Source organism: Microtus pennsylvanicus, chromosome 1 (assembly GCF_037038515.1).
Source record: "Microtus pennsylvanicus isolate mMicPen1 chromosome 1, mMicPen1.hap1, whole genome shotgun sequence".
Taxonomy (NCBI): domain Eukaryota; kingdom Metazoa; phylum Chordata; class Mammalia; order Rodentia; family Cricetidae; genus Microtus; species Microtus pennsylvanicus.
The window spans coordinates 204,644,904-204,668,648 of record NC_134579.1 but is presented as its reverse complement, the minus strand read 5'-3'; the positions used below and the strand labels follow the sequence as shown (position 1 = coordinate 204,668,648).

The 23,745-nt window shown below is 41.3% G+C and overlaps 1 long non-coding RNA gene across 1 annotated transcript in view; it reads right to left on the bottom strand.

Annotated features, from left to right (window-relative positions):
- Nucleotides 1-617, bottom strand: part of LOC142835843 (uncharacterized) — a 91,897-nt gene extending 91,280 nt beyond the window's left edge. The window contains exon 1 of the long non-coding RNA XR_012907945.1: nt 279-617. This is a non-coding gene — a long non-coding RNA (uncharacterized LOC142835843). The remainder of the gene's footprint in view (nt 1-278) is intronic.
- Between the last annotated feature and the right edge of the window lie 23,128 nt (nt 618-23,745).

Here is a 23,745-nt window from a genome sequence, read left to right as displayed (position 1 = left end):
TAACTTGGGAAAAGCTCCTTAGAGATGAGGTGTGTGTGTGTGTGTGTGTGTGTGTGTGTGTGTGTGTGTGTGTGTGTGTGCGATAATCTAATCACTATGCGTTCTTGAGTTTAGGGTCATTTTTTCCATCATTTATTTCATTTCTCTCCCTCTCCTATCTCATTAATTGTGGATACATTGTTCTTTCACTGTGGTTCTCGCTGGCTGTCACAGTCTGAGCATCCTTGTATTTCCTGGCCTTTTCCTCATTCTAGACTCACTGTTACTTTTCATCTCACCTGATTTTTCTTCTTCCCTGTCACCGTCCTCAGAGGTCATCCTCATGCCTCCTCTCCTGCTGGCAGGAAAGATGAGGTCCCATCATTACCCTGCTTCCCCTACATAGCTGCATGAGTCTTTTGAGATTAGGGGACATGCCCTCTCTCCCTTTCAATGCAGGACCCACCTAAACAGTTGTTGCATAGTAACAGAAGTAGAACTTTAGTATTGCTGAAGACCCAGAAGCTAAGGTGAGATTTCCTAAGATTTGATGTCTGGTCAAAGACTCAACTTGCATTTTCACTTCACCCACACCAACTACAACTCCATATGTGGACCATCCTTCGTCTATGGCCTTCAATCCCAACATCACTCTTTTGTTGATAATCCTTCCCAACTCCATTCTTCTGTGGTTTCTGATGAGAATAATAACAATGAAAGGTGTCAAATACAGTATTGTGAGTAGGGTAAAGGAAAGATGGGTGAACAGTGAAGAAGCCAGAGTGATCTCCTGGGGTCCAACCCTTGTCCCTCATCTAGAGCATGTAACTGAAAAAAGGAGACAGGAGATCTGGAGTTCATGTCACCTGCAAGCAACAGCTTCTGCCTGTTCAGCCTAAACAGGACAGGAATCATGTCACAGACCAGTGGGGAATGAGGAGGGAACACAGCAGATTTCTGATTAGGAGGGTCAGCCATAGGGTACAGACATAGAGACAGCAGGAACACAGAAGAACATGGTAGTTCAACTCAAGGTGTAAAGGGAAGATTTCATCCTGAAGAGAAAGACAAAGAAGATATAAATACAGAGACAGCCTAGTGATGAGACCACTTGCTGCACATGAATCAGACCCAGATTCTATTCCCAGCCCTGACATGGCAGTCATACCATATAACTCCAGCAACACAGGGTCCAGTCCCTTCTTCTCCGAAGACCCCAGGTGTATACACAGTGTACTTACAAACACATAGGCTCACACTCTTACTCTTAGATTAGAAATTTATCAAACAGCAGCAGTGGTCTCCAGAACCCCTGGAACAATATCCCCACTGCAGTCCAGAAGTACTGAGCTGCTGCTGGAGTCTACCACTCCCATCTGGGCTGTTCAGATGGACAAGGTGGAACAGGGACAGTCACATCCACACCTGTGTGTGTTACACTAAGGCTGAGAAAGAATAAAAAAAAATTGGATAGGGGTCCCCATGACTCCTCCAGCCCCTCCCATTAGGCCCTGAGTCAGGAAGCAGAGCTAGTCATCACCACTTTATTCGGAACTCCCAAGTCTGCAGCATGGCCTGGGACTCTGGGACATGGGAAAAAAGGAAAAAGACAGTAGGGGATCCAGGATGGAGAGCCCAGGGGTGATGGAAGAGGGAACTGAATGTCCCTCAGTAAGAGGAATTTAATGGAGAAACAATTTCAGTAATGCATTATAAATTTAGGGAGGAACAGACTAAGGGGTTCAAACAACTAACCATAATATATCTAGTAACTTTACAGGAATTACCAAATAATAGAGAATCTGAAAGAATTTATTTGGCTCCTGTGACAATGCTAGGTTTAAGGAGATTCAAGGAAGTGATTGTCTCACATGGCATGCATTCACCATTTGTGAATAGATATTAAACTCATGGTCAACTTATGGAACCTGGTCCACAATTACAATGGAGGACCTGGTAGAAAGAAAATGTTAAGATCATTGAACAACAAATTAGAGCTAGAGGTATGAAAATCTACCAAAGCCAAATTCTTGGAGAAGGAGATTATGCTACTACAGAAAGGCAATCCCTATATAATGGCCACACCATGACTTTATGCTATGTAGCATCTTCTACTGCTTGGAACAGAATTGAAGAATTAGGAAACTAAAGTCATAGATGGCCCCCCAAAAAAACCTTAATGGATTTCTTACAAATTTTGACATCAGGATTAAATAGAATGATACCAAATTCAGAAGCTAGACATATAATAATTGAATATCTGGTTTTTAAAAAAATGCTAATTATCAATGAAAATGGATCATTAGACCTTTAAAGGCAACATCAGGACCCTTGGAGGAATGAATTGAAATACAATCAATATTGAATCTATGACCAGGATGATGCTTGGATAGGAGAGGTGATTTCCAGAGGTTTGAACAAAAATCAAAATGTCAAGTGTTTCAATTATGGCAACCAAGGTCAACCTGAAAGGGAATTTAAACAGGGAGTTTTTAGAACAATGTTTTTCTAAGCATAATTCAAATAAAACTCCCTCCCTTCTGGATTATGTAGAAGTTGTGGCAAAGGAAGACACTGAACTAATGAGTGTAGATGAGCAAGAGATATTCCAGGTAACCCTTTGCCATTTGACAACTCCTTAAGGTGCTCTGGCAGGCTCCTATATCAAATCCAGCTCAGTAATTTCCTATAATCATAGAGGAAACTCCTTCCCAGAGCAATTAAAAAAGCTTAATGCCTATTTAAGACACCATATTGCTCTGGATACTAGAACATCTATAGAAGAGAGAAATAGAAGAAATAGTGAGTATTTTGGGAATCCTGTGTAAATGAATAAAGATCAAAATTAAAAATAGAAATAAGTGACATTGTCATAGAAGGTCTGATAGAGACAAGAGTAGATGCAACAATAATTGCAACAAAAATTTAAAATCCAAATTGGCCTTTTTAGGAGGTTCAGCTTTTAGGGGTTGGAACTTTATCTAAGGTAAAGCAGAGCATGAGATGGGTCAGTTGGATAAGGCCACAAGGACAGAGGGGAAAATTAAAACCATATGTGGCTAACATAGCAATGAATTTGTGGGGACATGATTTGTTACAGTCCCCCAATTTGAAGACAAACCAAAAAGTAACTTATCTCACTGGGTAAAATATTAGAAGGTATCATAAAGACCAGTCACCAACTATTCAGGTTAAATAAGAACAGGGCATAACAGTTGCTGATGTTCCAAAGGCACCATCAGCCCTACCTTTAAAATGGTTGACAGAAAACCTGGATGGGTTAAGCAATGGCTTTTAACAGCAGAGAAACTGCAGGCTTTAGAACAGCTGGTACAGGAGAAATTAAAGGCTCAGCATGATGAAGAATCAATCAGTCCTTTGAATTCTCCTGGAATTCAAAGAAATCTGGAAAATGGAGAATGATAATAGATCTAAGAACTGTTAATATGGTGATTCAGTCAATGGGCTCTCAAAAATGTAGAAATCCATTGTCTTCTCTGTTGCCTAATGATGGCCTCTTATAGTTATTGATTTTAAGGATTGTTTCTTAACTATGCCTTTACAAGAAAAAGACAAAGAGAATTTGCCTTCAGAGTACCTACTTATAATATTCTGCAGGCTACTAAGAGATGTCAATAGAGAATTCTCAAACAGGGAATGTTAAATAGCCCCATCCTGTGCCAATATTTTGTACGGCAGACGTTGGAAATAATATGTAAGCAATTTCCTATAGTTTACATGGATGACATTTTGCTGTCTGATTCAAATGTAGATGCTTTAGAAAGAATAAAAAAGCAAAGAAAATTTTCCTTCTTGGTGGTTACAAATTGTTCTTGAAAAACACAAAGAAAAGATTATATGAATTATTTAGGCTATAAAATAGGTTTACAAAAAATTAGACCCCAAAAGGTGCAGATTTTGAGAGATCCATTGCAGAGTATTAATGACTTTCAGTGATTTCTAGGAGACATTTTCCATCTATGGTTCTCTAGTGGAATAGTTCTCATGAACTGAGTAATTTGGTCAAAATCTTAGATGGTGACAAGAACTTAAATAGTACCAGGAAATTATCACACAATGGCTAAAGAAATGACAAGAGGGCAGGAAGGGATACAGTTCCCTGAAGCATGTGGAGAAAGACTTGACCTTGGAGGAATGGTGGCTCAGTAAATGGGGAGATGATGGTTTTGTGTGTCATTGGCAGATCATCACACCTTGCAGGTCACCACAGTATCTCAATACAAAAAAGAAAACTATTTGATACCCCTGGAATTTCACCAATGATAGACAGTATTCCTTCCACTTTAATTGCTTTAATCCAAAGAACAAGAAATGGGGAGTGATTCACTTTAATGCCATAGATATAGGGAGATAGGAGACTAACACCAAACTAGCTCAGCATCTAGCAACACTCTCTATTGGAGTTTCCAGTAGCTGCCTCAAGGAATTCTTAAAGCCCTGGAAGGAAATGCCAAGTAAGTAGTTAGAAGATTATCATAAAAAAAGTAAACCCTCCATAGATAGGAAGGCATGGTAATTCTCTCATTAGCATGTGTGCACAATGAATGATTTGATAGAATGGTTTGATAGAATGATTTCTTGATTGTCTTCCTGTTTTGGGAGCCAGTGATGACCTTGAGGATTTCTCTCTTTCCCATCTCACCTCCCAGTGTTTCTCATTTCCTACTAACAAATGGCACAGGAACTGCATGGCCTGCTAATGGGTGTCAAATCTGCATGTAAACCTCCAAGCTTTTCTTCCTCACTTATAGCTGCCCTTCCATCAGCTCCGTATCACTTTGAAAGGCTTCACTATCTTTCTCTGGCACAATTAAACACCAGCAATTGTATCAACATCCAGAATGTTCTACCCACAGTAAATATGTCACATTATTTAATGATTTGATAGACATTTTCTTTCTTTTGTAATAAAGTAAATTCTGCAAGGACATCACATACAGAACTCATCTCCTCTCTCTACTCAGGACCTTATAAACAGTTGTTACACATGGGTCCCTCTGGCTGCCTGGAGAGAAAAGGTACAGATGGAGGTGTGATTTTAGCTTCATCCAAAATTTTTCTGGTTTTATTTAAAGGATCTACATCAAGAGCCCCAGAGATCGCCCGACTTCCTTCGGCCACCCTTCCTGTACCTGCCAGTCAGTGGTGCAACCTCATTATGGGAGTAGCCTTCTCCATCACTTACTTCTTTATTCAAGCATGGCTGTGAAGAAATTATTTACCCAAGGAGGTAAGGAGCAGGCTGAGGTCTTTCTCGGGTTCTACAGACTAATTCTGGGGCCAATTTTTAGAAAAAAAATGTCCTCCTGGGTATTGGAAGCATAAATTCCAGTCCTCATCCTTGCCTAACAAGTACCCTTACCCATTGAGCCATCTTCCAATCCCCCAACACTGACCTTTTGAGCCTTTGGCTACCAATCTACCAGTTCAATAAATTATCTTCTGCTCAGATGCCAAGAACTGAATGAAACAAGATTCTTAATGTCTCAACTGCATGCACAACTAACTACCATGACACTTGCCATGTACTCATTCCAAAAATATTTACAATGGTATTTCATACATTAATTAGGACTCCCCACTTTACTATTTTTGTCTCACCTCCATGCAGCATGCAGTTAAATGGCTGCTAGCATTTTTGTTTAAAGAGAAAGTGAATTAGGAATGTATTTATAATGATTTAGTGGGATTTGACTCTGTGATCAAACTCTTTTGTATACAGTTAATACTGGCATGCGGGAACCACAAACTAATTGTGTTGACTCACTGAATACCACAGTACAAGCAATATCTTGAAGGGACATGAGGATTAGTGTGCGTACTAGCATGCATTGACACCTGCATGGCAGAAAGAATGAAGTTTGATGGATCTCTAGACCAAGGTGTAGAGTAACAGCTCACATTCAAAGCCAGTACCCCTGGAGTGGCTCTCATGCCTCACCCAGAGGCTGCCTGCCACCCTCAGGTTCATCGAGTGAAATTCAAAGATGCCACACTTGAAAAGCTCTCATCCTTTCCACATATCAAGGCTGCAGCAGAGGAGAACGTGGCAGAAGCTGTGTTGTGCTGAGGCACAGCAGGGGGCCCAAGAGAGGCACCTTGCTCCACAGTTTTTCTCAGCAGAAAGACTAAATGGACTGCCAAGGATGCCTTAATTGACAAAGCCATTTTTTAATGAAGTTAAGAATTTTATCTAAAATATTTAAATTTAACTTTCTTTTATTTCTTTAATTAATTTTCTTTACCTACACACATGTGTAAGCACATAACAGGAGTCAGTGTTTAAAGTACAAGATAAAAAATTTTGTTAATAGAGTTTGGAATTTTGATTTTGCCATTAGCCATGTTATGACCTAAAACTGTCTTGCTTTATGGTTTACATTACAATGACTGAAGACTTTAGCAAGATGCTTTGGGTATAATTTATTTATAAAGTTTCTGTTATGGGCTGGAGAGATGAGAGATGGCTCAATAGTTAAGTACTTAATATTCATTCAGAAGACCCAGGTTCAGTTCCCAGCACCCACAAAGTGGCTCACGACCATCTGTAACTCCAGTTCCAGGGGATCTCATGCCTCATGTGGCCTCCAATGGCATCAAGCACACATGGGATGCCCAAACACACATGCAGACAAAACACTCATCCACATAAAATAAAGATATATCTTTTAAAAAACCTTTCATGAAGTTTCAAGTATAAGACAAGAATGATGGCTCAGGAGGCAAAGGTACTGGCCATGCAATCCTGATGATCTGGGGTGGACTCAGGGAGTCACAGTGAAAGGAGACTGTGGTTTCTTCAAAGTATGAAAAACTACATCTGACAGTGTCTTCTATATTGTGCCATTTACTGCAAGACTAAGCATGGCACCAACGGAAATATTGATGGTACATTTTTGTGGGCTGGCATTAACTCACCAGGACATCAAAGTGTAACAGTTTGTTGCCTTGAACTCACAGAAATCCACCTGACTCTGCCTCCCAAATGTTAGATTTAAAGACATGTGTTACCGTGCCCAGCAAGAGGCATCTTTTTTGAGCCATCAAATACATTAACAAAAAAATTATAAAGGGTAGACATCACAGAAACTATCTGACAATAATAGTAAGAAATGTGAAATCAATAACAGGAAGATGTGTGGGAAATCCTATAACCTTTCAGTGTTGAACAGCTTCATTCTGTATAGCTACGTGTCCAATAAAAATTGATAGGAAAACTAGAACATATTTTAACATGAGAGAAAAACAATCAGAAGGTTTTAAAATCAAAATGAAAACTTTAATCCTGTAGCAACTGAATAGAGCATTTCAGCAGGTGTCTCGGGCCAGCTCTGGTAAACCAGACTTCCAGTAAATAGATGAGCAGGACACTCCTGCAGTGGAGGAAAGAATTTGGGTTGAACCTTCTTTGGAGCCTGATACTATGGCTAAAACTCACTTGACATGCCATGAGAACTCACCTCTTCCTGGGTGGGCAACAAGCAGAGGAACAAAGTGACAGGAGCCTTCTAGGTGAGGGTGACAATGGTGGAAACCCGGGCAGCATTTTATAAATCTGAAAGTCATATTGATGCAGAAATCACAAATGTGGAATAGGTAAAGTTAAATAAAACATAGGCACTACAGCCATGAGACAAATGTATTTGAAACTAATGGCTTGACACTGAGAGACTCGGGAGACATATAAACTCGATGATGTAGGGAAAGATGGAAAAATCATTTTCTCACCTCAGCAAACTGAAATTTCTGATAGAGAAACAACTGTAAATATTAATCCACTTGATATAGTTATACATATTATTATGTTAATATATCATACATCTCCATAAATACATAATATATAACTACATATATTAACTATAATAATATAGTTCAACTATAACTTATACCATTTGAGTGACTTGGGAGATGTGTGAGCACTATGTTATAAGTAATAATGGAAAAATAATTTTTCGCCCCATCAAACTGAAATTTCTGATAGAGAAGCAACTATAAATATTATACCACTCAGATGAAGGTAAACATGAAAAAGTCACGTGTGCACACATTCCTAAAGACTAATTCCCCAGTGATAAACAAATACAATAAAATAAAATACAAATAAATAAAATACAATAAAATAAAATACAAATAAAGCAGAATTCCCCAGTGATAGACAAATACAATAGTGGTTCCCATGCAGAATCTAAGAACTCTGTTCTGGGAGCATGAGCCATGACTGAAGAGCATTAATTGAAATGTGGGGCTTCTGGGAAGGATTGGGTCTATTCTCTTCCCACGTTCCTCCTCCCTACACAGTGAATGTCTCAAACAGAGGCTCAGGAACATCATTAGACAGCGCAACTCACAGAGACAGGTGATGTTTTCTGAAAGTTTTCAAATGACAGGTCCTAGAGAGGGGGCAGATTACAGACAATGATTGACAGGCTTTCTCACATGACCCAAAAGATGAAACGTGAAATCATAGTTTCGTTTCAGTGCACTCCTGTCTCTCTGTCTGCCTGTCTGTTCATCTACCAGAGGTAACATGTATATGTAGGCATAGAGCAGACAGGCACACAGGGCGGCCAGTGCTGATGGTGCAGCACCCATTTAGAACAATGAGCTGTGACATGCTCTTTCCACACTCTCAGTGTGACATGTTTGTTAAATGTTTCTCTAGTTCATGTACTGACCCAAGCCCTACAAATCAAATTTCTCATGAATTAGATCTCTATTACATGCATAGCTACGTTTATGTAATTTCAAATCAACATGAAGTTCATTGCTGAATGTCAAAGATGAATGGACATCAAAGGCCGCGCATTCATCTCTTAGGTCTACTAGAATTTGAAAACAAAAATGCTGTGTGCTGACCCATGTAAGATTTTCCTGATGATCTAATTAATCATGATAGATTGAGATTGATTGTGTAAAAATAAGAAAACTATGGGTAGGCTGGAAAGATGGCTCAGTAATGAAGACCCCTGAAGAGACTACCAGAGGACCGACTTTAATAATAAATACCCACATGGAGCTCACAGTCACCTATAACTCCAGATCCGGGGGATCTGACATTGTTTGTTGATACCCGTGTGAGTCTGGCATGTATATGGTACACACATACATACGTTAAAATGAAACACTGATACACAAAAATTAATAAAAATTCAAAACAAAACTCTATGCACTTTTCTCCTGAACTAATACAAAAGTCTGAAGATATTATTTTCTTGTGTAAAATGTTACTTATTTAAAACAGACATTAAAGAAAACTTTCTGGGAAAGAGTCTACCATACATAGGTGAAAGAATGGTAAAGGGGAAATATAAAATAATAAATGCTTACATGAAAATAAGTAAGGCTTCCAGTCAATAAATTTATATTGTTTTATATAAATATTAATGTATATTCTGGAAAGCAGAAGACAGAAAATAAGAAACATAAGATAAGAATCTGCAAAAGTAGAAATTACAAACACACTAGAAGAAAATCAGTGAAGTAAGAAACAACTCAATGAGGACCTTGGTTCCTTTCCCCTTGGAGCTCCCTGCCCTCACTCTGATATCAATGGGCAGAGAGTATACAATGATGCTCAAGTCATAAATGTGGTGCTCCAAATGAAGAGAATGAAGGGCAAAGGTTTCATGATTCCCACAAATAAATGCAGAAAAAGATGTCAAAACTCAACACATGACCATTTGGCCTGTGTTGGTAGAAGATGAACAACGGCATGCCTGGTACCACCAGGCCCGGGTGGGAGGAGGAAACCTACAGGCCTACCAGATGTTGTTTGCCCTGGGTGGGTAGAGGACAACCACAAAGTCATTTGGCATCATGCTGCTTTAGTTGGTCATGTGCTATGATGATGAGTGAATATATATGTGTGTGTGTGTGTGTGTGTGTGTGTGTGTGTGTGTGTGTGTGTGTAGATAGATAGATAGATAGATAGATAGATAGATAGATAGATAGATATAAAGATACATACATATATACATACATCGGCAGAATAGTTAATGTACTATGGAAAGAGGCAGATCTGAAGAGGTGAAGTTGCTAATAAATGGTGGATGTGAGTAACCTGCTTACCACCTGAGGCTATGGTGATATTGAGGCCCAGGCTGCTACCAATGTCCGTGTCTGGGTCTGTGGCTCTGCTGAAGTAGGGAATATGTGGGTATCCATGGATCTGTTACCACCAAAGTTCCTGTAAATATCTGAGGTTTGAGACACTACCTGAGGCCATAATGGTATCTGAGGGTCATGTTCTAACCATAGAAAAACAGATCTGAGTGACCTGTGCTACCATGCAAGACCTTATTGAGATCTGTGTCTGAGCTGCAGCCAAGGGCCATGTCTGAATCCATTGCCCGTTCACGGCAAAGGCCTGTGCTAATGTCCATGTCTCCTGTTACTATCATAGTCCATGTGGATGTCTGGGGTCTGGGTCTCCACCTAGCTGGGGTCATGGTGAAGTCAAGTTGAAAGCTGGCTCCACCTCTTGCCTGAAGTGGATGGTTCCAGTGGCCCAAAGGGACCAACTCAGGCACACATCCAGGACTTTGAGTAGGCCCACTCGAACATCTATCCCATCTATGACCTGCCAGAGTGCCTGAAGGGACTGGTCATGCTGAACCATAGTTACAGGATCTCCATGAATCAGGGCAACAGCAGGGTATCTGAGAGGAGTTTCATTGAGGGTCCAGTACTGATGGTGTGCCAGAAGCCAGAGGCCTTGAACCTGACCAACAACTCATCATACAATGAATATTTGCTAATAAAGCGGTTTGGACAAAGGAGTTTGTTCCCAATGCCGCTAAGACAAATGAAGAGATGATAGAGAGGCATGAAAGACAGGACATAAATGGTTTTTGTTTGTTTGTTTTGTTTCTGATTTCATTTGTTTGCTAATTCATGTTTTTATTTCTTCTCAGATTTTCTTAATGGTGATGCTACAAGGGTAAGAGGCATATGGTATTGGGGTGCACGGTGTGAAGTTTCCAAGTAATCAATAAAAATAATTATGTTGAAAAAGATGCAAACTTAAAAAGACATAACAAACTTTCTGATAAAATCTGTGATAAACTAGGTATGGAAAGAATGTCTTTACACACACACACAACACAAATATGCACACATATGCATACACACATATGCACACATACATAAGACACAAGATTTTCAGTACAACCCAGCTCATAGTATAGTTTTAATAGTGAGAAGTTGAACTCAGGAAGGTACCCACTTTCACAACATGTACTCAATATAACACTAGAAGTTCTAGTTAGAGACAATGGTCAAGAAAAAGAAATTGGAAATAATGAGGTTAAGGAGTCTTTTCTTGCACATGATAAGATAGCATATTTAGAAAACCCTGGCTGGCCAGCAAGTGGCCCTGATCCTGTACCAGAAGACCCATCAGAGAGGTGAGTGTGCTCCCGACCAGCTGGCAGAAATGGAGCACAGACACCCTGCAACCCCCTAAACTATCTGGGTATTCAGCAGGGGCTTCTCTCCCTGGCTACTGCCTCTCTCTTCCTATCCCATCCCAGCTTGCTCTCAGGCACCCCTTCCCTTCTTTGGGGACATAGGATCCCCCAACTCAGCCAGCTTTGGAGCTGAGAATCTGGGGGAAAAGTGGGGAGTGCAAGGGCACAGGAGGTGTTCCTTTGTTTCACTGAGCCCGCACTCTGCAAGCCTGCCCTTTTGTCTGCCAGGTTCCTGGCCAGCAAGTGGCCCTGATCCTGTACCATTCACCTGCACACATGTTCTTGTCAATGCCATCCCTCCAGGAACCCTCTGCTCCCACCATGGATCCCGCAGACAAACCTACACACACACACACACACACACACACACACACACACACACACACACACACAGCCTCTAGGGACCACTTGCTCTCACTCTGTCCAGTCGAGCTACAGCAACAGCTCACCCATTCCTCTTTCCTCCAGGGTCTCTTCTAGGCACAGGAAGGACTCACCTAACACCTCTAAACACTCCCCTTCCAGGTCCCCAAGAAACTCCAGCTCCAGATCTGCAAGGACTTCGCCTAGCCCCTCTGATAGAGTCCCTCATAAATATTCATCCAACAGGTCGCACAAGCAGCTGGAGGCTTTTCCCCGCCACAGGTCACACAGGCAGCCAGAAGCATCTTTGGACTCCTCTCCCTCCCCTCCCCATCCTAGGCCTTTTCCTCGATCTTCCAAAGCCCCTCTAGGCTCCCGCCGTCACTAATCACCACTCTCCCATTGTTATTCACTTAAAACACCCACACCTAAGGATATTAGGTTCCTAAAAGCTACAGCAGCCTCCTGCCAGATCTGCCAAAAGATAATGGCCCAGAGTTTACTTCCCAGATTTCTCAAAATCTGTCTAAAGCACTTGGAATCCCCTGGAACTTCCACATACCCTACCACCCTCAGTCCTCAGGTAAGGTAGAACGGACTAACCGCTCTTTAAAGGAAGCCCTCGTTAAGATGTCACAGGAACTCCACCTTGACTGGGTTAGGCTTCTGCCCCTTGCTCTACTCAGGCTTCGGGCTCTCCCAAAGGGCCCCTTTTCATTTCATCCTTCGAACTCATGTATGGGCGGCCGGTTTTAACCCCTGGCCTCTCATCGGGAACCTCTCCCCTTCCTGATCACCTGCTCACTCCCCTCCTTTTCCACTTACATTCGCTACTGTGGGACTTCACAGATAACTCATTACCTCAACCATGTGCTAATACATGTCCACCACCGGTTAAAATAGGAGATAAGGTTTTACTCTCACCTCCAGGCCAACGTCCCTCACCTCTTTCCCCTAAATGGCAGGGTCCTTTCAGAGTAATTCTTCTAACTCCCACAGCTGCCAAGCTTGAAGTAATTCCCCATTGGATTCACCTGTCACATCTTAAACAGTTCATCTCCACGGCTCAAGATAATCCTTCATACACAGTAACTTGGACAGGACCTTGTTCTCTTAAGTTCCAAAGGACACCAGGTTCAGCCCCCTCTACTCCAGTCTAAGGAAAACAGTGGTCCCATCCTTCACTTAATCCTCCTGTGTTAACATACCCTCCCTTCTTTAAATTCCTAAATAACCATCCAGCTGTCGTTACAGAGATCATCATCAAATATGGAGTCAAGGGCTCAGGTGGTAAGCAGATTCTTAACAAAGTTCCTTGTCATAACAGGTCAGTTGCTGACTGCAGCAGTAACCCCTGAAATGTTAAGGAATATACGGTTAAAATCTATTTCTTTTAAGACACTTTCTTTAAGCTCTAGTACTCCAGCCTGACCCACCTAAACAAATCAAACACAAGCAGATCATTAACAGAATAAGTATCATATAATTTTTTATCATTCTTAACCCCAGACCTCCTAAAACTCCCCCACCCCAAATCTCCCCTTTAATTTTCCAAACCTCCTCTCAAACATCCTCTCCCCTTTAATTTTTTTCTCTCTACTAATGCGACAATTTTCTTCCAGCATCTTAACGATGACCCCACTACTCAGGAAAAGCCAGACAGATGTGATTTTTTCAATCAGCCACCTCAAAACGCCTGCGGACAGGACATAACCAACAGGACATCCAGCCACCTCAAAACGCCAGCAAACAGGACATAGCCAACAGGATATCGTCAAAATAATCAGACACTCCCTGGATCCCTCGATGCCCAACAGGACATCTTCAAAATAATCGGACACTCCCTGGATCCCTCGATGCCCAAAGGACATCATCAAGATAATTGGACACTCCCTGGATCCATTGACACCCAAAGCCAGCAGGAAGCAGTCATGAGAGACCAGGCTACGCACCCATTCCCTACTCTTTAAGACCCCCCAAATTTTTTTAATAAAACAAAAAGGGTGAAATGTTGTTCCTTTTGCAGACTACAGCTCCCAGCACCCCCCTGAACTGGAAGCCACAAAGGCACAGGGCATTTCTCCCAGACGCCCTTGTTTCCCCATTAAAAGCAGGGGTCACCACGAGCCCCTTCTCTCTCTCCCTCTTTCTCCCCCTTTCTCCTTTCATCTCTGCACACCCGTCCCTTACTTGTTGTTACCCCTCCCCCATTAAAGTGCACCCACGTGGGACTGCCGTGTGTTTGTGTCTCCTTCTTACCCTGCACTGCCGTGTGTCTCGCATAATGTCTCCATTCTCTAACCCCACAGACAAGAAAGACAGAAAGAAGAATAACAGTGTGATCCCGACCAGCTGGCAGAAATGGAGCACAGACACCCTGCAACCCCCTAAACTATCTGGGTATTCAGCAGGGGCTTCTCTCCCTGGCTACTGCCTCTCTCTTCCTATCCCATCCCAGCTTGCTCTCAGGCACCCCTTCCCTTCTTTGGGGACATAGGATCCCCCAACTCAGCCAGCTTTGGAGCTGAGAATTTGGTGGAAAAGTGGGGAGTGCAAGGGCACAGGAGGAGTTCCTTTGTTTCACTGAGCCTCCAATCTGCAAGCATGCCCTTTTGTCTGCCAGGTTCCTGGCCAGCAAGTGGCCCTGATCCTGTACCAGAAGAACCATTGGAAAGGTTCCTGGCTAGCAAGTGGCCCTGATCCTGTACCAGAAGACCTACCAGAAAAGTTCCTGGCCAGCAAGTAGCCCTGATTCTGAACCAGAAGATCCATCAAAGAGCATTTGAAAGAAGAGATGAGCAGGCACCAATGCAAGAATTCCTCCAACAATCTGAAAAACAACATGATAACACCAGAACCCAGTTAACATACAACAGGAAGACTCTAACACCCTAATCCAGAAGAAGTAGAAGAAATAGACATTATGAAAGTCATAGAGTCCCTTAAATAGGATGGGAAAAATTCCCTTAAAGAAATGGATGAGAAGAATAACAAAGAGTTGGAAGAAATGAATAAATCCCTAAAAGATACCCTAGGAAACCAAGGAAAAACAATCAAACAGAAACTGGGCTACAGACTTAAGAATGGTTTAAAATGGTGCGTTTTTATGTCGTGGATATTTTATCACATTGTTGTATTTTGTTGCGCCATACTCAGTGGATGTCCCTAGAAAACTTGCTCTTTTACACAGGCTAGGGGAGTGGATTTAGGGAAGAAAAAAGTTGAGGGAGCAACTGGGAGGAGGAAGGGAAGGGGAAGCTGTGGTCAGGATGGAATATATGAGAGAAGAAAAAAATTAAAAAGAAAAATTAATAAAAAAAAATGAAGACAGTTCAAGATTTGAAAACTGAAATGGAGGCAATGAAGAAAACACAAATCGAGGGACGGCTGGATATGGAAAATCTGAGTCAATGAACAGGGACTACATAGACAAGTATAATCAAGAGAATACAAGAGATAGAAGAATTTCAGAATGCTGAAGACACTATAGAGAAAATAAATGCTCTGGTCAAAGAAAACAGCAAATCCAACAAATTCTCATCACAAATCTCATCCAGGAAATCTGGGACACCATAAAGACCAAACCTAAGAATAATAGGGGTAGAAAAAGGAGATTACAGTTCAAAGGCCCAGAAAATATATTCAACAAAATTATAGAAGAAAACTTTCCCAACCTAAAGAAGGATATTCCTATGAAGGTACAAGAAGCATACAGAACACAGAATAGACTAGATCAAAAAAAAATCCCCTCACCATATAATAATCAATACACAAAACATACAGAATAAAGAAAGAATATTAAGAGCTGCAAAGGAAAAAGGTCAAGTAACATATAAAGGTAAACCTATCAGACATACAACTTACTTCTCTATGTAAACCATGAAAGCTAGAAGGTCTTGGATAGATGTGCTGCAAAAATTAAGAGATTATGAATGCAACCTCAGACTACTATACCCAGTCAAGCTTTCATTCACCATCAATGGAGAAAACATGATATTCCAGGATAAAAACAAATTTAAACAATACATAGCCACAAATCCAGCCTTACAAAACGTAAAAGAAGGAATATCACAACCCAAGGATCCCAACAATGTCCACAATAACTCAGACATCTAACAACCCTTCACCAGCACAGCTCAAATAAGGGAAACACACACACTCTACCACCAAAAAAAAATAATAACCAGAGTTAACAACCACTTGTCATTAATATCGCTTAATATCAATGGACTCAATTCACCTACAAAAAGGCACAGGTTAAGAGATTGGATGTGAAAACAAGATCCAACATTCTGCTGTTTACAAGAAACACACATAAACACAAAGACAGACATCTACTCAGAGTAAAGGGTTGGGAAAAGGTTTTTCAATCAAATGGACCCTAAGAAACAAGCGGGTGTAGCTATACTAATATCTAACAAAATTGATTTCAAATTAAAATCAGTCAGAAGAGATGGAAATGGACACTTTAAACTCATAACAGGAACAATTCATCAGGATGAAGTATCAATCCTGAATATCTATGCCCTTAATACAAAAGCACCTACTTATGTAAAAGAAACATTACTAGAACTCAAGGCACACATCAAACCCCACACGCTAATAATAGGAGACTTCAACACTCCTCTCTCACCAATGGACAGATCAATCAGACAGAAACCTAACAGAAAAATAAGGGAACTAATGGAGGTAATGGATCAAATGGACTTAACAAACATCTATAGAACATTCCACCCAAATAGGAAAGAATATACCTTTTTCTCAGCATCTCATGGAACCTTCTCGAAAATTGATCACATAATAACAAAGCAAACTTCTATAGATACAAAAAAATATTAGTAATCACCTGTGTCTTATCGGATCATCATGGAATAAAGTTAGAATTTAACAATAATTCTACCACCAGAAAGTCTACAAACTCATGGAAACTGAATAGTCAACTACTGAACCACCTCTGGGTCAGTGAAGAAATAAAGAAAGAAATTAAAGTCTTCCTTGAATTCAATGAAAATAAAGACACAACATACCCAAACCTATGGGACACTATGAAAGCAATGCTAAGAGGAAAGCTCTAAGTGCCCACATTAAGAAAATTGAGAAAGCTCACATTAGAGACTTAACAGCACAGCTGAAAGCTCTAGGGAAAAAAAAGAAGCAGACTCACCTAGGAGGAGTAGAAGACTGGAAATAATCAAACTGAGTGCTGAAATCAACAAAATAGAAACACAGAAAACAATCCAAAGAATCAATGAAACAAAAAGCTGGTTCTTGGAGAAAATCAACAAGATTGATAAATACCTATCCAAACTAATCAAATGGCAGAGAAAGAACACACAAATTAATAAGATCAAAAATGAAAAGGGAGACATAACAAAAGACACTGAGGAAATTCAGAGAATCATTAGGTCTTACTACAAAGGCCTATATGCCACAAAGTTGGAAAATGTAAAAGAAATGGACTTGTTTTTAGATAAATACCATATACCAAAATTAAATCAAGACCAGGTGAACAATTTAAATAGACCTATAAGTCGTGAGAAAATAGAAGCTGTCATAAAAAAACCTCTCAACCAAAAAATGCCCAGGACTTGTAGTAGTAGGAGTGGCAGGGCTGCGTCCGCAGCACCCCGGCTGCCTGGCTAGCTTATGCCCCGAAATAACAACACACAAACTGTATTCATTTAAACACTGCTTGGCCCGTTTCTATCTAGCCTCTTCTAGGCTAATTCTCACATATTAATTTAGCCCATTTCTAATCATCTGTGTAGCACTGCTAGGTGCACTTCCCAGGAAGATTCTAGCCTACATCCATCCTGGGTCGGAGCTTCATCGCGTGTGCCTCAGAGAGCAGAGCTATCACATCTACCCGGGAGAAGGGAGCATGGCGTCTCTGCTCCAGAGAGCAGAGCTGTCGAGTCTGAGCTCACTTCCTCTTACTCCCAGCATTCTGTTCTGTTTATTCCTCCCACCTATGTTTTAACCTATGAGGGCCAAGCAGTTTCTTTATTGCTTAACCAATGAAATCAACAGATTTATATATGACACTCCCACATCAAGGACTAGATGGTTTTAATGCAGAATTTTACCAGAAATTCCAAGAAGAGCTGATACCTATACTCCTTAAGGTGTTTCACATAGTAGAAACAGAAGAGTCATTGCCAAACTCTTTTTATGAGCTACAGTTACCCTAATACCAAAATTACACAAAGACTCAACCAAGATAAAGAATTACAGACCAGTCTCGCTCATGAACATTGATGCAAAAATTCTCAATAAAATACTGGCAAACCGAATCCAAGAACACATCAAAAAATAATCTATTACGATCAAGTAGGCTTCATCCCAGAGATGCAGGGCTAGTTCAACATACGAAAATATATCAATGTAATCCATCATATAAATAAACTGAAAGAAAAAACCATATGATGGCTGTGTTAGGTGCTGAAAAAGCATTCGACAAAATTCTACACCCCTTTTTGATAAAGGTCTTGGAGAGGGTAGGGATACGAGGATCATATCTAAGCATAATAAAAGCAATATACAACAAACCAACAGCTAATATCAAATTAAATGGAGAGAAACTCAAAGCCATTCCACTAGAATCAGGAACAAGACAAGGCTGTCCACACTCACTATATCTCTTCAACATAGTGCTTCAAGTTCTAACAATAGCAATAAGGCAACATAAGGAGATCAAGGGAATTCGAATTGGAAAGGAAGAAGTCAAAGTGTAGTTTTTGCAGATAATATGATTGTGTACATCAGTGATCCCAAAAACTCTACCAAAGAACTTCTACAACTGATAAACACCTTCAGTGATGTGGCAGGATACAATATCAACTCCAAAAAATCAGTAGCCCTCCTATACACAAAGGATAGAGAAGCAGAGAGGGAAATCAGAGAAACTTCACCTTTTATGATAGCCACAAATAGCATAAAGTATCTTGGAGTAACTCTAACCAAGGAAGTGAAAGATCTATTTGACAAGAACTTTAAGAAAGAAATCAAAGAGGATACCAGAAAATGGAAGGATCTCCCATGCTCTTGGGTGGGAAGGATCTACATAGTAAAAATGGCAGTTCTACCAAAGGCAATCTATCAATTCAATGCAATCCCTATTAAAATCCCAACAAAATTCTTCACAGACCTTAAGAGAACAATAATCAACTTTATATGGAAAAACAAAAAACCCAAGGTAGCCAAAACAATCCTACACAATAAGTGAACTTCTGGAGGCATTACCATCCCTGACTTCAAACTCTATTACAGAGCTACAGTAATGAAAACAGCTTGGTGTTGGCATAAAAACAGAGGCGTTGACCAATGGAATCGAATTGAAGACCCGGATATTAACCCACAAACCTATGAACACCTGATTTTTGACAAGGGAGCTAAAAGTATACAATGGAAGAAAGAAAGCATCTTTAACAAATGGTTCTGGCATAAATGGATGTCAACCTGTAGAAGAATGAAAATAGATCTATCACCATGCACAAAACTCAAGTCCAAATGGATTAAAGACCTCAATATAAATCTGACCACACTGAACCTGATAGAAGAAAAAGTAGGAAGTTGTCTGCAACACATGGACACAGGAGACTGCCTTCTATGTATAACACAATAGCACAGACATCAAGAGCAACACTGAATAAATGAATGGGACCTCCTGAAACTGAGAAGCTTCTGTAAAGCAAAGGACACTGTCATTAAGACAAAAAGGCTTCCTACTGAATGGGAGAAGATCTTCACCAACCCCGCATCAGACAAAGGTCTGATCTCCAAAATATATAAAGAACTCAAGAAACTGGACATGAAAATTCTAAATAGCCCAATTAAAAAATGGGGTACTGAACTGAAAAGAGAATTCTCAGTTGATGAAGTTCAAATGGCCAAAAGATACCTAAGATCATGTTCAACCTCCTTAGCGATTAGGGAAATGTAAATCAAAACAACTTTGAGATACCGTTTTACACCTGTCAGAATGGCTAAAATTAAAAACATCAATGATAGCTTATGCTGGAGAGGATGTGGAACAACGGGAACACTCATCCATTGTTGGTGGGAATGCAATCTTGTGCAACCACTTTTCAAATCAGTGTGGTGGTTTCTCAGGTGTAATGGCGTAAATGAATGCAGATAGATTGTAAAAATATATACAGCATTAATGGGGAAATAGACTTACAGAACCACCGTTCCAGCAGAGACCAGGAAAGCAGAAGCGATGGCTGGGAGCATGCTTGCCAGATTTATAGGTAAACATTAGCCCGAGGCGAACACACCCCCTAAGGGGTGGCACTTATCCCTACACTCAGGAAATTAGGAATTAATCTACCTCAGGATCCAGCAATATCACTCTTGGGAATATACCCAAGAGATGCCCAATCATACTACAAAAGCATTTGTTCAACTATGTTCAGAGCAGCATTATTTGTAATTGCCAGATCCTGGAAACAACCTAGATGCCCCTCAATGGAAGAATGGATAAAGAAAGCATGGAACATGTACACATTAGAGTACTACTCAGCAACAAAAAATAATGACATTTTGAATTTTGCATGCAAATGGATGGAAATAGAAAACACTATCATGAGTGAGATAACCCAGACCCAAAAAGATGAATATGGAATGTACTCACTCATTAGTGGACTCTAGTCATAAACAAAGGACATTAAGCCTATAGTTGACAAGCCTAGAGAAGCCAAATAACAAGGTCAAGCCAAAGAAAAACATATATAGATCCTCTTGGAAATTGGAAACAAACAAGATTGCCGGGCATAAGTTGGGAGCATGGGGTGGTTGTGGGGTTAGGGGAAGGGGAGAGGGGGAGAGAGAGAAAAGGGAAAGACTAGAGAGTGCTTGGGGGAGTGGGATGGTGGAGATGGAGGAAGGACAGATATAGGAGCAGGGAAGAAGATATCTACATTAAGGGAGCCATTTTAGGGTTGGCAAGAGACTTGGCTCTAGAGGGGATCCCAGGTGTCCACAGGGATGTCCCCAGCTAGGTCCTTGGGCAGTAGAGTAGAGGGTGCCTAAACTGGCCTTGCCCCACTATCACACTGATGATTATCTCAAATATCACCGTAGAGTCTTCCTTTGGCAACAGATGGAGATAGAGACAAAGTCCCTCATCAGAGCAACAGATTGAGCCCCCAAGGTTCAGTTGAAGGGCAGAAGGAGGGAGAAGATGAGCAAGGAAGTCTGGATTGCAAGGGTTTGGTCCACCCACTGAGACAGTGTGCCTGTTCTAATGGAAGCTCACCAAATCCAGCGGGACCTGGAATGAAGGAGCATGAGATCAAACTGACTCTCTGAATGTGGCTGAAAATGAGGGCTGACTGAGAAGCCATTGATAAAGGCACTGGGACTTGTTTCTACTGCATGTACTGGCTTTTTGGGACCCTAGTCTATTTGTCTATTTGGATGCAAAGCTTCCTAGGACTGGATGGAGTGTGGGGGAAGGGCTTGGACTTCCCACAGGGCAGGGCCCTCTTTTAAGGAGGGAGAGGAAGGGAGGAGGGGGTGGGAGAGGGGGAGGGGAATGGGAGGAGGGGAGGAAGTGTAATTTTTTTGAATGGAAAAATAAAAAAAAAAAAGAAAACCCTGAAGAGTCTACCAAAGTAAGGTTAAGGGAGTTGTAGGACAGCCTGGTCAACAGAGCAAGTTCCAGGAAAGCCAGAGCTACAAAGAGAAATCCTTTCTTGAAAAACCAGTAAAAGAGAGACCTGAGATGCCAACCTGCCCAAGAACAACAGAGGTCAGAACTGCAGATTACCTGGGAATGCCAGAGGAGTCACAGAGTCCCCTGGGACTCACCAACCCACAGAGATCCACCTGCCTCTGCCTCCTGAGTGCTGGGATTAAAGGCATGGACCACTCCTGCCTGGCAGGAATTCCCTTTATGGGGAATCCTGATATAATCATTAAGACAGAGAGATATGAGTAAGAGCCGTTGATTAAGTCCCCAACTGCACTTTCATGACTACATTTTGGTCTTTGAATAGAAATTGAAACTGGGACGATCACTGTCTAGGAATAGTCTATGCAATCTGACAGAAGGAAAAAGGTCTCTAATAAATTCTCAAAGCCAAGTTGTCCTTTAGGACATCAAGGGAACACGAGGGAAAAAGTTGTAGAATGATATCACTGAACACAATAAGCCGAGATTCTTGACTACTGAGGAGCATCTCAGGGTAAGAAAGCAGAAACCAAAGATGCAGAGCAAACTCACAAGCACTCACGGGCAAGATGGCTCCGTGGGAAAAGCACTTGCCCCCTAGCATGATGTGCCGGCTTGTTTCTTGTCAACCTGAAACAATGCTGAAATCATCTGAGAGGAGGAAACCTCTGCTGAGAAAATGCCTCCATGAGATCAGAATATTGGACGGTGGGAAAGCCTGGAAGGTTTTTCTTTAACTAGTACTTGATGTGGGAAAGTCCAGCCCATGGTAGGTGTTGCTGACTCTGGGACTATGGTTCTAAGTCCCAGAAGAAAGCAGGCTGAGCAAGCCATGAAGAGCAAGACTGTAAACTGGACTTTTCCAAGGCCTCTGCATAAGCTGCTGCCTCCAGGTTCCTGCCCTGCTTGAGTTTCAGCCTTGGCTTCCCTCAGTGGACTGTGACTCGGCATACAGAAGCCAAATAAACCCATTCTTCATCAGGCTGCTTTGGTCATGGTGTTTCATTACTGCAATAGAAACCCTAACTAAGATAGAAGACAAATGAGTTCCAGCTCCAGAACCCACTGGGGGGATTAGGTCATAAGAAGAGGAAACAGATCTGCAAGAGGCTCAAAAGAACAGATCAGTGGAGAATCTGTGGACAGAGCATCTTAACTCTGGATAGAGGGATCCACAGTGGCTGGCCTTGTAGTTGACTGCAGGTATACTGTGAGAGCTTGACAGAGTCCAATGCAGACAGACTCTAGTGGCCCTTTGTCCTGTGGGAGGATGTGAGGTTGATCCAATCTCCCATATTGGTGAGAAGAGGTGTCTGAAAAGGCTTGCTTGTCTGGGAACTCCAGATGCCCTTGATTGTCACCGTGATAAAACATGAGACAGATACTGAGTCTCAGGATCTAGTGAGGGTCCATGTCAAAAAAGGGCTGCAGACTCTGAGTACCCACAAATGTAACACATCAAGAGTGGGCAAAATTAGAGTCTTGAGTGTGAGTTTAGCAAGATCTTCTAATAGTTAGATAATCTGATAGGGACAAGGGAAGTGGGACTTATGGATGGAGAGGGAGGTCAGTGCAGAAGAAAGTGGGATGAGGGTAAAGGGGAATATTGAAATTCATAGGACTGAGATGATAGGGAAATATGGAAAATGACGTCTCCTTAGGGAACGTGGATGGAGGTAAATACAGAAGGAGGAAGGGAGGTAAAATAAAACAATACAATGACTGGAAAAGTCACAAGGAGTCATACTACTATTTACCTAAAAATATAACAAATGTAATTAAGTGTATGATGATACATATATAGTTTTAATTAGATTTTTTCATATGGGCTGATGGTGCTCCCTCTAGAGACTACCTAACAAAAACCACAACCAGGCAAGAGAAGCCTTCTTTTGAGTTTTTCATCAGGGCTGTTTAAAAACTTTCAAAACATACAGTGTATTGTTTTTTTTACTTTTCTACTCCCAGAGATGAAAGGTAAGTCCCTTTTCCTGAAGACACCATGCACTTTAAAAACAGGACCAGAGGACCCTGAGCTGGAACTGACCTAAAGTCACCTCCCTGAGGACTCTTTCTAAAGATGCCATGCAAGCTTCCAAAGGAGAGAGGCATCCAACAGTCCCACCCAGCAATCAATGCCTACGGACCACATCAATGAGTAGCATGCCAAAGTAACCCTTATAGGTACAGAAGTGGCACATATGCATTGGTGGTAACCAGCAGCTCATTCACTGAACT